The 13,494-nt window shown below is 44.2% G+C and overlaps 1 protein-coding gene across 1 annotated transcript in view; it reads right to left on the bottom strand.

The window, feature by feature from the left end:
* STK10 (serine/threonine kinase 10) overlaps nucleotides 1-13,494 on the bottom strand; it is a 70,495-nt gene that overhangs the window by 44,289 nt on the left and 12,712 nt on the right. The window lies entirely within an intron of this gene.

Here is a 13,494-nt window from a genome sequence, read left to right as displayed (position 1 = left end):
AAAACATGGTGTAGTGTTACATGAGAACCAGGCTACTGGAACAGCAGTTGCACAACTGTGAACCCTGTACAGAGTGCTATTTCCTTACAGCTGGTAGTATAATTTGTGCTATTGGGTGTTAAGAGTTATGTGCCAAGTAAAATGATGTACTAATAGTCTAATCAAAATGTTAAAATGAAATCATGAATATGGATTGCTACCCAAGATAAGGTGAAGTATTAAGACAATAAATTTCTAAACCATCCCCACTCAAATATGCACAACTGCAGACAAAATGATGAAGGAAAGGCAACTAGAAATGGGGGCAGGTGGGCTCAAACCCAGGCCCCCAACAGGTAGATCTTTAGTGCCTAACCCTCCTGAACTACTAGCACCCTGGTTTGACAGCAATCTAAGCAGATTAAATCTGTGGGTCAAGGGTGCCCCTCTAGACTTCACTTATGGCCTGAATACAGTCATCTGATGCCATAAACCAGTCAAGATCCACCAAGTCCTTTAAAGCCTTAGCACCAGAGTCAGCTCCGCAGTTCAAGGTAAACTGCTCGATGGCATCATCTCACCACCAGCAGCCCAGTCACCTGCTTCTGGCCCCTTTGAACCTTTGGTCCATGTGCACCAGTACCACACCCCCGTTGTAACCTGCCTTCTGAGCTTGGCCAAGACCTAAGAGGCCCCCAAGGAACAAACAATGCAGCTCTTCATCCACTGAGGAATGGCAATGCATATATCGCAGCCCCAGGTGGTGGCATTTCAGAAACCTGCTGGTGGAAATCTCTGAACTCCCAGCTCATCGTATGTTGGGTCAGCGGTCTTTGCCCACCTGCCAACTCTTCTTTACACAATGCAGAGGTGACCACAGGCAAGAGAATGACTATAAGCAGGGTTTGCCAGACCCGGAATATTTAGCACAAGGTGTCCTAAGGAAAATAAAGGCATATTATCTCTCTCGCTCTCTCCCCACCCCAGATCAACAGCTAAAATTAGTAGTAGCCTTATTAGGTAACCTTGACCAATCTGTGTAAATACAGGGCAGTACTAGATCATTATCTAGTACTCGGTACACAATAAATTCTCCAGATGGAGGAGCATATAAAACTTTGTCTCTCCATAGTCAGGATCTTCCAGGCAGAATCTTGCACAACGCACTCATCAGATGGCATGTGTGTGTGTGTTATGTTTCTACTAGAGGAACACTGAGGCCAGTTTTTATCTACATTATTGCTTTCTCTTTTTAGGTCTCTGTTTAGAAAGTCTGTGGAGAGTTTACAAAGGGATTAGTTCCCAGCATAAACACTCAAGGTGTGCTTGAGTCAGGAACATGCTATTGATGGTGGTAACACAGCTGCGATTCTGAGGAAAAAGCCAGCACCGTCTGGATGATGACATTTTGGAGACGGGTGCTGAGAGAGTGCCTTTGCTGGGTGTTGCATGCACATTATTTGCACAGCCCTGTTTCTTTCCAGGAGAAAGAGATATGGCCTATTCCCCTCTCCCTCTTCTTCCATCATTCTTATATGGCTCTTTACAGGAGTGTCATGAACACCAGAAAAAAAGCAGGATGAAAAGTACTTGTAAGTGTGCCCACTTTTCCGTTTAGAACTTAAAACAGAAGGGTCACTGCTTAGCCGCTGCAGGAAAAACTGCAGTCTATTGCTGGGGTCCTTTCTTATTGGGCTTTATTAAAAATCAGAGGACCTCAGACTTCTACATCGCTGCCAGTGACTGACACTCAGTCATCCAAAAAAACCACACAATCCAGAAGCATCTATATTTGAAGATGTGAGACCTGTGTGATGAACCCCTAGAATTTGATGTAGACCAATCAGCATCACCTACAGGACCTGTGACTTGGAGCCCCTGTGGAAAAGTTCTGAAGAGGCCAATATTCTGAGTTTTACAGTGGTACCTCGGTTTAAGTACACAATTGGTTCCAGAAGTCTGTACTTAACCTGAAGCGTACTTAACCTGAAGCGAACTTTCCCATTGAGAGTAATGGAAAGTGGATTAATCCAGACCAGACAGGTCCGCGAAGTACTTAAACTGAAAGTACTCAAACCGAAGCGTACTTAAACTGAAGCCTCCGCTTGCGACCGCTTCGGTTTCCGACCACCGTGGAACCGGAAGTGTTTACATCCGGGTTCCGCGGCGCTCGGATGCGCAGAAGCGCTCTATTGGCGCTTCACGCACGCGCAGAAGCGTGCCTTCAGCAAGCGACCGATTCGGGGAGCGACCGGCTCCGCGGAACGGATTGTGGTCGCAAACCGAGGTACCACTGTACACTTCCCCAATTTAACCCCTTATTAACAGTTGCCAGTGTTGGCTAGTTCTTCTGCAATGGGAGTTCAGAAGCACAGGAAGGTGGAACTGAGCTCTAAGTGAATTCCTGACTGGCTACTTAGACCACTTGCGTCAAGAGGCAGATTTTCCTTTGTCACTGCTACACATGATACTTCGTCTAATGAAAGAGCTCAGCTTTCACTGGTCTCAAATTCCCCTCCAAAATGTGAGACAGTTCCCTGTCTCCTTCAGAATTATGCTGATCAGGAGACCTACTACAATAAATGGATGCTTTCTCAGGCAATCTTGTCCGGAACTCTGCACAATCTCTGGAACCCAAGACCCTACTCAAGCACGCAAAAAGTAACAAGCTAAGTGAAAACAATTTTGCCTTCCTTTCCCCTTCCTAGTCCCCCTCCCCTCCAAATAAGCTTTCTTCATAAATGTTAACATTTGGTCTAATTGATTAAAAAGTTCTCTCTCTGGAAGTTCTTTCTGGAATCTCATGTGCTAAGACCTAATCGTTCTTAAGCTAGCCCTTGTCTTTCCAAGGAGAGTTCACAAGGTTCAGTACAATTTGGAGCCCTCTGGTACAGTAAAATTAAATAACTTTTCTTCTTTATCCTCACGGGAATTGGGCTGGACAGAAGAAGTTTATAGGACTTAGAAACCCCACAAGCTGCTCGACAGTCTAGGGGGCTACCTTTCTGTATAAGGGTAACATTTTATGATTGTTGCTCCGCCCACTTTTGCCTCTGGTCCCACCCACAGCTGGGCCTTGGTCCTCGGAAGGTAGCACAGAAGAAAATATGGGCCTTGTACTGGTCTAGGGTTTGTCAGCAGGCTCAGTCTGAGCAGTCAAATTTTTTCCTTGGAGGGGGGGGGGAGAACCCTTATGAAAAAGGAAACTGCAACTGGAGAAAGCCCTCCCACCCCAAGTTCTTCATACCTGCAACAAAATGTTGTCGTGTGGAGTGCTCCTGTACAGGATTCCAGCTAGCCAGCCACACCACAACACTCCATTTCATTTCCCCCGCCTCCCAGTTTCTACCCCATCCATCCCCTGCAAACAAGCCCCCTAATTTCCCCTTCTACCCACCCAAAGATTTGAGTTTATTTGCCAAACATGGAATTCCCCTTCCAGTTGAGCCTGCTGATACTTCCCTCTGCTGTGTGGGTGGTGCCATCTTGGATCCATAAGGATCTACACACTTGGAGAATGAGTTCTCTGCAAGAGTCATGGATAAAAATGATGAAGATGATGATGATCAGATAGTGGATGCAAACAGTTATGAGGCGGGGCATTAGGCCTGCTTGTCAGGGTGGGGCATTTCGCCACAAACCGCTTAAGAGAAATGCAGCTGATATCCAGCCACCGCCCACTCCTCTCAGGACCGCTGCTAGAATTCAAGAGCTGACTGTTATTAACAGAGGTTTCACTTGTGAGGAACTGCAAGCCCCTTGCAAGAGCCCTGCCTTTCCTTCCGTGGTTTACACAGCTTGTTTTTAGAGGAGAGCTGCTCGAAGAAGCTTCCTTTTCAATTAAGCTTTTTGGAAGGCGTCCGCAGCATAGCAAATTCCTTCATTTCTGGACTCACACTTGAGGTGTGTGGGAAAGGAAGCCTATGCTGTGGGATAGCTGCACTGGACAGAACAAAAAGAGGCAGTTTGTGTCTGTTTCCTTATAAGAACATAGTAAGAGCCTTGCTAGATCAGGCCTTTGGCCCATCTAGTCCAGCATCCTGCTCTCACAGTGTCCAGCCAGGTGGCTGTGGGAAGCCTGCAAGCAGGACATGAGCCTCTTGCGGTTTCCAGCAACTGGTATTCAGAAGCATTCCTGCCTCTGACTGCAGAGGCAGAGCAGAGCCATTGCAGCTAGTAGCCATTGATAGCCGCCAAAAATTTGTCTAACTCTCTTTTCAAGCCATCCAAGCTGGTGGTCATCTAATGGCACTGCTGCCTACACACACACACACACACACACACACACACACACACACACACAATTAGGGATGAGGGAGAAATTTGGTTTGGTTTGGGTTTTGAATATGAATCCACTTAATTACCACTTCTGGAAACAAAACGCAAACCAAAAGGCAAGCTATCCTTCGAAATGCACACCTCTTTGAATTCTGCAATGCAGTTCTGCAGCCTAAAAAAGGTGCACAGAAATGTACCTATCAGGGGAAGTGTGCATGATGAAGCCAATTTTAATGAAAACACGCAGAAATGCATTACAGTTAAAAGCATTATGAAAAGCAGCATTTTGGCACCTGTGCAGAAGAGCATAAAGGTCTGGATTCCACATGGACTGGGGAAGGGGGTGAGAAATAAACTCCAAGCACTATCAAAAAGAGAAGGGGGGAAAAAACCACCCCACCCCCTGCTGCAAAACAAACGGGGCAGAGGAGATGATGAAGCACTGCCTGCTACTAGAGGAACTTGCAAAATCACAGTTCACCGGAAGCCAGCCTGGAGCCAGAGAAACCTTTTGAGCCAGCAGCAGCCAGAGCCAGCCTAGCTGTTTTCATTTCAGAGGAAGCGAAACAATGACTGGGGAGAACAAGCCTGTATTTAGAACACTGCTGCCTTGTAGGACGACAGTGATGCTGCTCTTATGACCACCCAGCACCCCACACACCACACTTGGGGCCTCAAGCACATTCTTCACCTAGGAAGGCTGATATCATGAAACAAGAGAAAAGGTAGGACGGTGAATAGGGAGGTCACTTGGATTGTCCTCTGGTAGAATTGAACTCCTGGGTGTGCCACATACGTGATCTTTGGTTGGGGTGGGTTGGGGGAATCACTCTAGAACTTATTTTCTCATTTGGGACATCCATAACTTGGATCCCCACCTACCATAAACAAACAAAAGCATCTAAGCCACTCACATAACTAAGTTTAGAGTGGTCACGTATTCAAGTCACCCACAGCATTCCAACCTGCAAAATTCTTCCAAGCAATTTTTTTTGGGCTCAGTGCTAAACTTTCATTGGTTCCAATCCAGAGCCAGCAGCACAGTATCTTTATTTCCTAATGAAGGGAAGAGGGGAGATTTGAAGATAGCATTGCTGGAGGGAGATAGCTGCAATAAATATAAAATGCAAGATGCAAGCGGCACACATAAAAGTGGTAGAGGTGAATGGTGAGAGAAGTTGGGTAATTTATCAATGACCTCTTGCATATGATCCAATAAAGCCACATTCCAAACAGGACTCACACACCATGGATGACAGAGTGGGAGGGAACAGAAAATATGGTCAAGAGAGTGGGGCAGAACCCAAGGCCTTTGATGTAGAAAGGGTCAATATGGACTCCTGCCCCAGGTGTTAACATGGAGATACACACACAAAGTGCAGTACCTGCATATTATACTGATACACTATTAAGTGGATCCAATTTGTTGTGGGGGATTTTTTTTGTTTCTAGTTTGAAATGATTCAGAGATGATTTAAATATAAAATATTGTAATGAAAAGCTTCCTCAGAGGCTTAGTAGGGGCAGAAGACCAGGCAGAGTATCACCCTTGCAGCTCTTCACTGGTCCTGTGCTGGCAGCCTAATCCAAAGCACACCTGACCTTAAAGCACAGCTAGGAAAGGGAAAGGGCAAAAAACCACCCCAAACTGGTGAAATCTTTGGATAGTCCTGTATCACTTCCCAAACGGATCAGTCCAGGAATAATTTATTAGCGGGTGGGTAAAAAGCAGGTAAAGTAATTTATCAGCGGGTGGGTATGGAAATGAGTTGTGCCAGTACCAGGGAAATGTCTGTTGTTTTTTTGGGTTTTGTGACACCATTAAATGATTTATTAAATAGCATTTTGTTGTGAAGTGGAGACATGAGTTGCCTGAAGAGCTTTAAATGGGCAGAGAAGAAAAAAGTGGCCTTTGTCACTAAACCGGTTATCCAGTGGTATTTTGGACGACTTAAAATCTCTCTTACTAGTTTTAAAAAGGATAGCTTTGCCTGACAGACACCAAAAAATGCCTCCATAGTGTTCCCCCACTGTTAAAAATAAAGGAGTGATTTATACAGAAGCCCTTTCTTTGCTTCATGCCTTTTGTGAACAACCAGCCAGGAAAAATGCTGACATTCAGATTGGAAGATTAAGCACCATCCCTTTCTCCCTCCCCTTCAGACAGCAAAACTCCCTTCAAAAGATATATTTTTTAAAAAAAATCAGCAATGTTCAAAGACCTAAAATCATACTGAGAACTCAGCAGGTGAGTGCCCGTGTGCCAGAAATATAAGCTGCCCAAAGCCAGCTGGATTATGAACCACAGCAGTTCCATTTTAAGAAAACAGTGCAGCAGTCCAACATACGGTCAGCTTTCAAATGAATGAATATTTAAATCTGAACTGATCTTCTAGAAACCAGTGTGTGTGCACGCTAGCAGCACAGGACTGTAAAAGCAAGAGTGGCATCCCTTCCATGGTCCAAGCAGCACCTACCACACTGAAGCAGCACTTATTGGGACAGTGGTGCTTGTTCTCCACTTATGTTGCTACAAGGTAATGTTGATAACTTTAGGTGATCCTGAGCACCTAAAGCAGTGTGTGTGTGTGTGTGTGTGTGTGTGTGTGTGTGTGTGTGTGTGTGTTTCTAAGTACCAGAGATGGAAAGCACACAACCTTCTGTGTACAAGGATAAAAATAGAAGTAAATAAGCAAAATGTTCAGGATTAACAAGGCACTTCAGGGTGCACAAATAAGACTTACTTAGTGATTCCTCCCCACAAGTATGTAAATATCTCTTTGTCCTGGTAGAACCAGGGAGCACTCTGTATCAAAGGAGAAATAAAACATCACAGAATGGCACAGGCTCGTGGAACTGCATTGCCTCATTAAGATTACACATCACAGACTGTCGGCGAATCAGAGTTGGAAGGGATCTCAAGAGGCATGTTGTCACTGCAGAAAGGCCACTGCTATAGCATCCCTAGATGGATGGCTGATGGAACAATCGGAAGACTGCAATGTTGCATTCTTTCCTTTGCTTCTGTTGATGCCAACGAGAATCACATTAGTCTTTTTAGGCTATGGCCCCACGCAGTCACTATTGTACTAGGAATACTATCTTTAGTTCAGTTCGGAATTTGGTTGTTAGTTATGAGAGCCATCTGCAAGTATTTGCTGGGAGGAGACACCAGAATCTGGTCCCAAGAGATCTTTATTGGTTGATAATTATTTGTGGCTGCATTCTCCCTTGCTTAGGAATTATTGTAGAGTGGCAAGGAGTGGCTCTACATTATCTAGACAAGTGTATGATGCCTCCTTTCCTTTTATGGACATGATGCACAATGACATTGTGGCTCACAATTGGTTGATTCATGACTGCAAACATTGTGCATGTATTAGTAACAGTGGTGATAGTAACTTCACTTCTTAGATGGGCATGGTTCTCTTTTGTTTTTAATCACCATGGGTCTAAAATGACCATTTCCTTCTAATTGCCATGAATTTGGTTGTTCTAGGTCACACAGCATGTGTTGATTAATGTGTGGCAATCAGAATGCTGCTTTTCTGAGCTTTATAAAGCGTTACTTTGTTATTCCTGAGGCAATGGCGGGTGGTTGTTTATCAATGGTCAGATTTGTGAATTGTTTTATAGGTCACATTTACATGCTGCATTCCTTTGGGGTGCAGCTGACTTTTTTAAAACCTGGAAATTCCCAGCCAAATTGATTGCTCTGAACACAACACTTGCCTTTCTGTAAATTACATTCCCATTTGGAAAAAAAAGGGTTCGGTCAAGTTCAGCAGCCAGCCACTGTGTTTCATTGAGAGTAAAGGAATGAAATGATGATCTCCTTCGGAGTTTGGGCCAACAGCAACTGCTGCCTTTCAGATCATCTCGTCTGATTATTCAAGGGAAATCCACACACACTCCTGAAAATTTCAATTTACATTTTAAGCAGGGGGAATGATTTCAGGGCAAGGGAGCTCTTCTTGGAGTACATTCAGACACGCTCTACAACAAGTGTACATTTATCAGGTTAAAAGGATTATTGGGTGAAAAGGTGCATACGGTAGCATTAGATAACATAGTCATGACTACAGCGTGGCAGCCAAGCTGTTTTGCTTGTAGGGGACCACTTTTCAGACTTTAAAGATTCAAAACCCTGAAGCACAGCTCTCTGTGGTACAAAGCAACACACTCACTGAGCAGAATTTGGAAGACTAATGACAAAAAAACAGAGCTGGAGTGAAAAATAATATTTAGAAATCATTCACCGAACTGCAAACAATGCTTCTGAATCTAAACATCAAGTTCTGATTAAGAGGACACTGTTTCGGGTTCAGTCCTGGAGAGAAATGGCAGCTATTATCCTGTTATTCTCCTAGCACATGAGAGGATACTGTGCTCATGAAATGATATTTTGGTGGTAGAGCATATGCTACTGTTCAGCATACAAATAAGGAATAGAAACTGTCCATTCTTTTCCTTTTTTTGCCGTGTGTGTGTGTGTGTGTGAAGATGAAGAAACTGCAATCCACCACTATGCCTCCGCCTCAAAATTGCCCAAGGTGAAAGCTTCTCTGGGTTCCAGTAAAGCAAGAAAGCATTTTGAAGAATGCAGAAGTACTGATACTAAATTGCACAAGGTTCCAGGTCAAAGATCAAAATAGATTCCCCCACTTCGCCCCTGCAATTCAGAATCACCACAGAACATATTGTGGGGTCCAGAGGGTAGCAAATCCACTCAAAAGGTTTGTTTCTAAGATGGATTCCATGCCTCATGCCACTCCAGAAATGCTCATGTTCCAAGCAACGCTCCCACAGAGGCTTTGCAAGACCTTCTGTTAACACATACAAGCAAAACAAGACTGGCCCGAGAAGTAACTGTTAAATTGGAGTGCCTATTGAACCAGAGACTCTGCAATGAGGGAGGAATCTGAAACTAGGGGTGCTAACCAAAGCAAGCTGTCAATATGAAGCACCAAACCAAAGCGGTTTTCTTTGGAACAAACAAATCTTTGCACGCTACATGCCCCTGCTCATAATGCATCAAGTAATTGATCCTTCAGATTACCACAGGAGGACACCAAGATGGCTAATTGCTTTCTGATTACCTCAGTGTGACCCTACAGCCAGATCATAAGAGAGCTTGAAATTGGTGCCATGTTAGAGTATCCCAACAATGGGGGTCGCCATGTTTACCTTGCAGTACATTACATTACAGTACAGCAACCAGTAACCAAGAAACATCAACATTCAACTGAATATCTAGAGGGAAACACTTAAATTAGGTGATAACTTAAGAGGTAGCTATTTATTTAAAATGCATACCCCCATTTTTCACCACATTCTGGAATACATACCATTACTTTCCAAGGGATGGCTGTGCTAAAAAAATACCACTGTACGTAAACAAGGCAGGAGAGGTGACTGACTTTGCCAGTACAGTATATACATAAAGAGATAAAGGCACACATGCATACAAAGCAAGACAGAAGAGTTCAAAGCAAGGCTGCACATTCTTAATCATAACTCATGAAGGAGGTTTTAGAGAAGTGGTTTGGGAAAAGGTCACTAAATGAGGACAGGGAGTGGCATTTCCTCAGAGCATCCACAAAACTGAAGCTAAGCTGTGATCAGCATGACACACTGATCTACTCTTGTTTCACAAGAATTTCATCTTCAAAAAGAAAAAGAAAGGTGGGAGAATAAAGTGTCATCTCTCAAACTTTTACTCCTATGCCATGTTGATAAATTCGTTGGAAGTAATGGGTTCTAGCACATTTTATCTGCGTGGTCCAAATAATGGAGTGAGATCTTTAAAAATGCTAGTAACAATTACAGCACCACATAATGAAGTCAACCGCTGACAGCTCTGAAATGAATCATACTTACACATGAGCCAAAGAATGTTCAGAGCCTGGAAAGGAGTTCAGAACTATAGGTAATAATTTACCTGGTGCCAAGAGGGGCAGTGAAGAACTTCAAAGGCATTCTAGTGAATCTGTACCTTTGAGGGGTGAGGGAACCCACAGCACAGCCCTTCTGTGCCTTTCACTTCAGAATGCAGGGGAGAATCCTATCACTGCATGCTCTGCAATGTCTGGGAGTGTTCAATGATTGGCTCCTCCACAGCATTCTAAGGTCAAAGTCACAGAAGAGATGTAACAAACTCCCTTATTGCAAAAAAAAAAAAAAAATTACTGCTGGAGGCAGCAATGCTTCCCAAATGCCAGTTGCTGGAGACCCCAGGAGGCAAAGAGTGCTCTTGTGCTCAGATGCTGCTTGAGGGTTTCCCACAAGCATCAAGTAGGCACCTGTGAGATCAGGATGCTGGACCAGATGGACCATTGGTCTGATCCAGTATGCTCTTCTAATTGTGGATAAGGGTTGTAGTCTAGCCCTCTCTCCAATGCATTGTCTGAAGGGAGTTTTGTAGCATGAGGAACATTCAAGCTGCACTCCTCTGTACATTAGCCTTGTACATTACAACTGGCAAGTTTGGCCTTGGAGTTCAAAATGAAGCAGGGCATAGGCTAATAGAGTTCTGTCAAGAGAACAAGCTGGTCATCACAAACACTCTCTTCCAACAACACAAGAGACGACTCTACACATGGATATCACCAAATGGGCAGCATCGAAATCAGATTGATTATATTCTCTGCAGCCAAAGATGGAGAAGCTCTATACAATCAGCAAAAACAAGACCTGGAGCTGACTGTAACTCAGATCATCAGCTTCTTATAGCAAAATTCCAGCTTAAACTGAAGAAAGTAGGAAAAACCACTGGGCCAGTAAGATACAATCTGAATCAAATCCCTTATGAATACACAGTGGAAGTGAGGAACAGGTTTAAGGATTTAGATTTGGTGGACAGAGTGCCTGAAGAACTATGGATGGAGGCTCGTAACATTATACAGGAGGCAGCAACGAAAACCATCCCAAGGAAAAGGAAATGCAAGAAAGCAAAATGGCTGTCCAACGAGGCCTTACAAATAGCGGAGGAGAGGAGGCAAGCAAAATGCAAGGGAGAAAGGGAAAGATACAGGAAACTGAATGCAGATTTCCAAAAAACAGCAAGGAGAGACAAGAGGGTCTTCTTAAATGAGCAATGCAAAGAAATAGAGGAAAACAATAGAATGGGGAAAACCAGAGATCTGTTCAAGAAAATTGGAGATGTGAAAGGAACATTTCGTACAAAGATTACCATAATCAAGGACAAAAGTGGTAAGGACCTAACAGAAGCAGAAGACATCAAGAAGAGGTGGCAAGAATACACAGAGGAATTATACCAGAAAGATATGGAGGTCTCGTACACCCCAGGTAGTGTGGTTGCTGACCTTGAGCCAGACATCTTGGAGAGTGAAGTCAAATGGGCCTTAGAAAGCACTGCTAATAACAAGGCCAGTGGAAGTGATGATATTCCAGCTGAACTATTTAAAATTTTAAAAGATGATGCTGTTAAGGTGCTACACCCAATATGCCAGCAAGTTTGGAAAACTCAGCAATGGCCAGAGGATTGGAGAAGATCAGTCTACATCCCAATTCCAAAGAAGGGCAGTGCCAAAGAATGCTCCAACTACCGCACAATTGCGCTCATTTCACACGCTAGCAAAGTTATGCTTAAAATTCTACAAGGCAGGCTTAGGCAGTATGTGGACCAAGAACTCCCAGAAGTGCAAGCTGGATTTCGAAAGGGCAGAGGAACCAGAGACCAAATAGCAAACATGCGCTGGATTATGGAGAAAGCTAGAGAGTTCCAGAAAAACGTCTACTTCTGCTTCATTGACTATGCAAAAGCCTTTGACTGTGTCGACCACAGCAAACTATGGCAAGTTCTTAAAGAAATGGGAGTGCCTGATCACCTCATCTGTCTCCTGAGAAATCTCTATGTGGGACAAGAAGCTACAGTTAGAACTGGATATGGAACAACTGAGTGGTTCAAAATTGGGAAAGGAGTACGACAAGGTTGTATATTGTCTCCCTGCTTATTTAACTTATATGCAGAATTCATCATGCGAAAGGCTGGACTAGATGAATCCCAAGCGGGAATTAAGATTGCCGGAAGAAATATCAACAACCTCAGATATGCAGATGACACAACCTTGATGGCAGAAAGCGAGGAGGAATTAAAGAACCTTTTAATGAGGGTGAAAGAGGAGAGCGCAAAATATGGTCTGAAGCTCAACATCAAAAAAACCAAGATCATGGCCACTGGTCCCATCACCTCCTGGCAAATAGAAGGGGAAGAAATGGAGGCAGTGAGAGATTTTACCTTCTTGGGCTCCTTGATCACTGCAGATGGTGACAGCAGTCACGAAATTAAAAGACGCCTGCTTCTTGGGAGAAAAGCAATGACAAACCTAGACAGCATCTTAAAAAGCAGAGACATCACCTTGCCGACAAAGGTCCGTATAGTTAAAGCTATGGTTTTCCCAGTAGTGATGTATGGAAGTGAGAGCTGGACCATAAAGAAGGCTGATCGCCAAAGAATTGATGCTTTTGAATTATGGTGCTGGAGGAGACTCTTGAGAGTCCCATGGACTGCAAGAAGATCAAACCTATCCATTCTTAAGGAAATCAGCCCTGAGTGCTCCCTGGAAGGACAGATCGTGAAGCTGAGGCTCCAATACTTTGGCCACCTCATGAGAAGAGAAGACTCCCTGGAAAAGACCCTGATGTTGGGAAAGATTGAGGGCACTAGGAGAAGGGGACGTCAGAGGACAAGATGGTTGGACAGTGTTCTCGAGGCTACGAACGTGAGTTTGACCAAACTGCGGGAGGCGGTGCAGGACGGGAGTGCCTGGCGTGCTGTGGTCCATGGGGTCACGAAGAGTCGGACACGACTAAACGACTAAACAACAACAACAACAACAAATATGCTCGTGGGTAGTGAGCAAAGAGCCTATTGACGTCTCAGCTTGGATGAATCGCTAAGCCATAGTTTGGGCTCACCATGTTGTGTTTACCGGCTTGGAGAAGTAGCACAAGGCTGTATGGTGACAGGTAGCGAGCATGCTTAGTTTGTTTTTAATGCATTCCATTCTAGAACAGAGAAAGGGAAAGAAGGAATTGTGTACAAGAGTGAACTGCCATGTAAACGCTCAGTGACCTGCACTTCAACATGCATCCTTCAGCATGCAAACATGTGCTCTACTACTGAGCTGTGTCCCACTACTCTTAGGAGGAAACGTGGCCTGTAGCAGGGTGTGGGGATTAGGAAGAATACTTGATCATAAAGAGGACAATTTC

Source organism: Zootoca vivipara, chromosome 2 (genome assembly GCF_965207765.1).
Source record: "Zootoca vivipara chromosome 2, rZooViv2.hap1.1, whole genome shotgun sequence".
Classification (NCBI taxonomy): Eukaryota; Metazoa; Chordata; class Lepidosauria; order Squamata; family Lacertidae; genus Zootoca; species Zootoca vivipara.
Note: the sequence above shows the minus strand (reverse complement) of the source record. Positions and strands in the feature narration are given on the sequence as shown.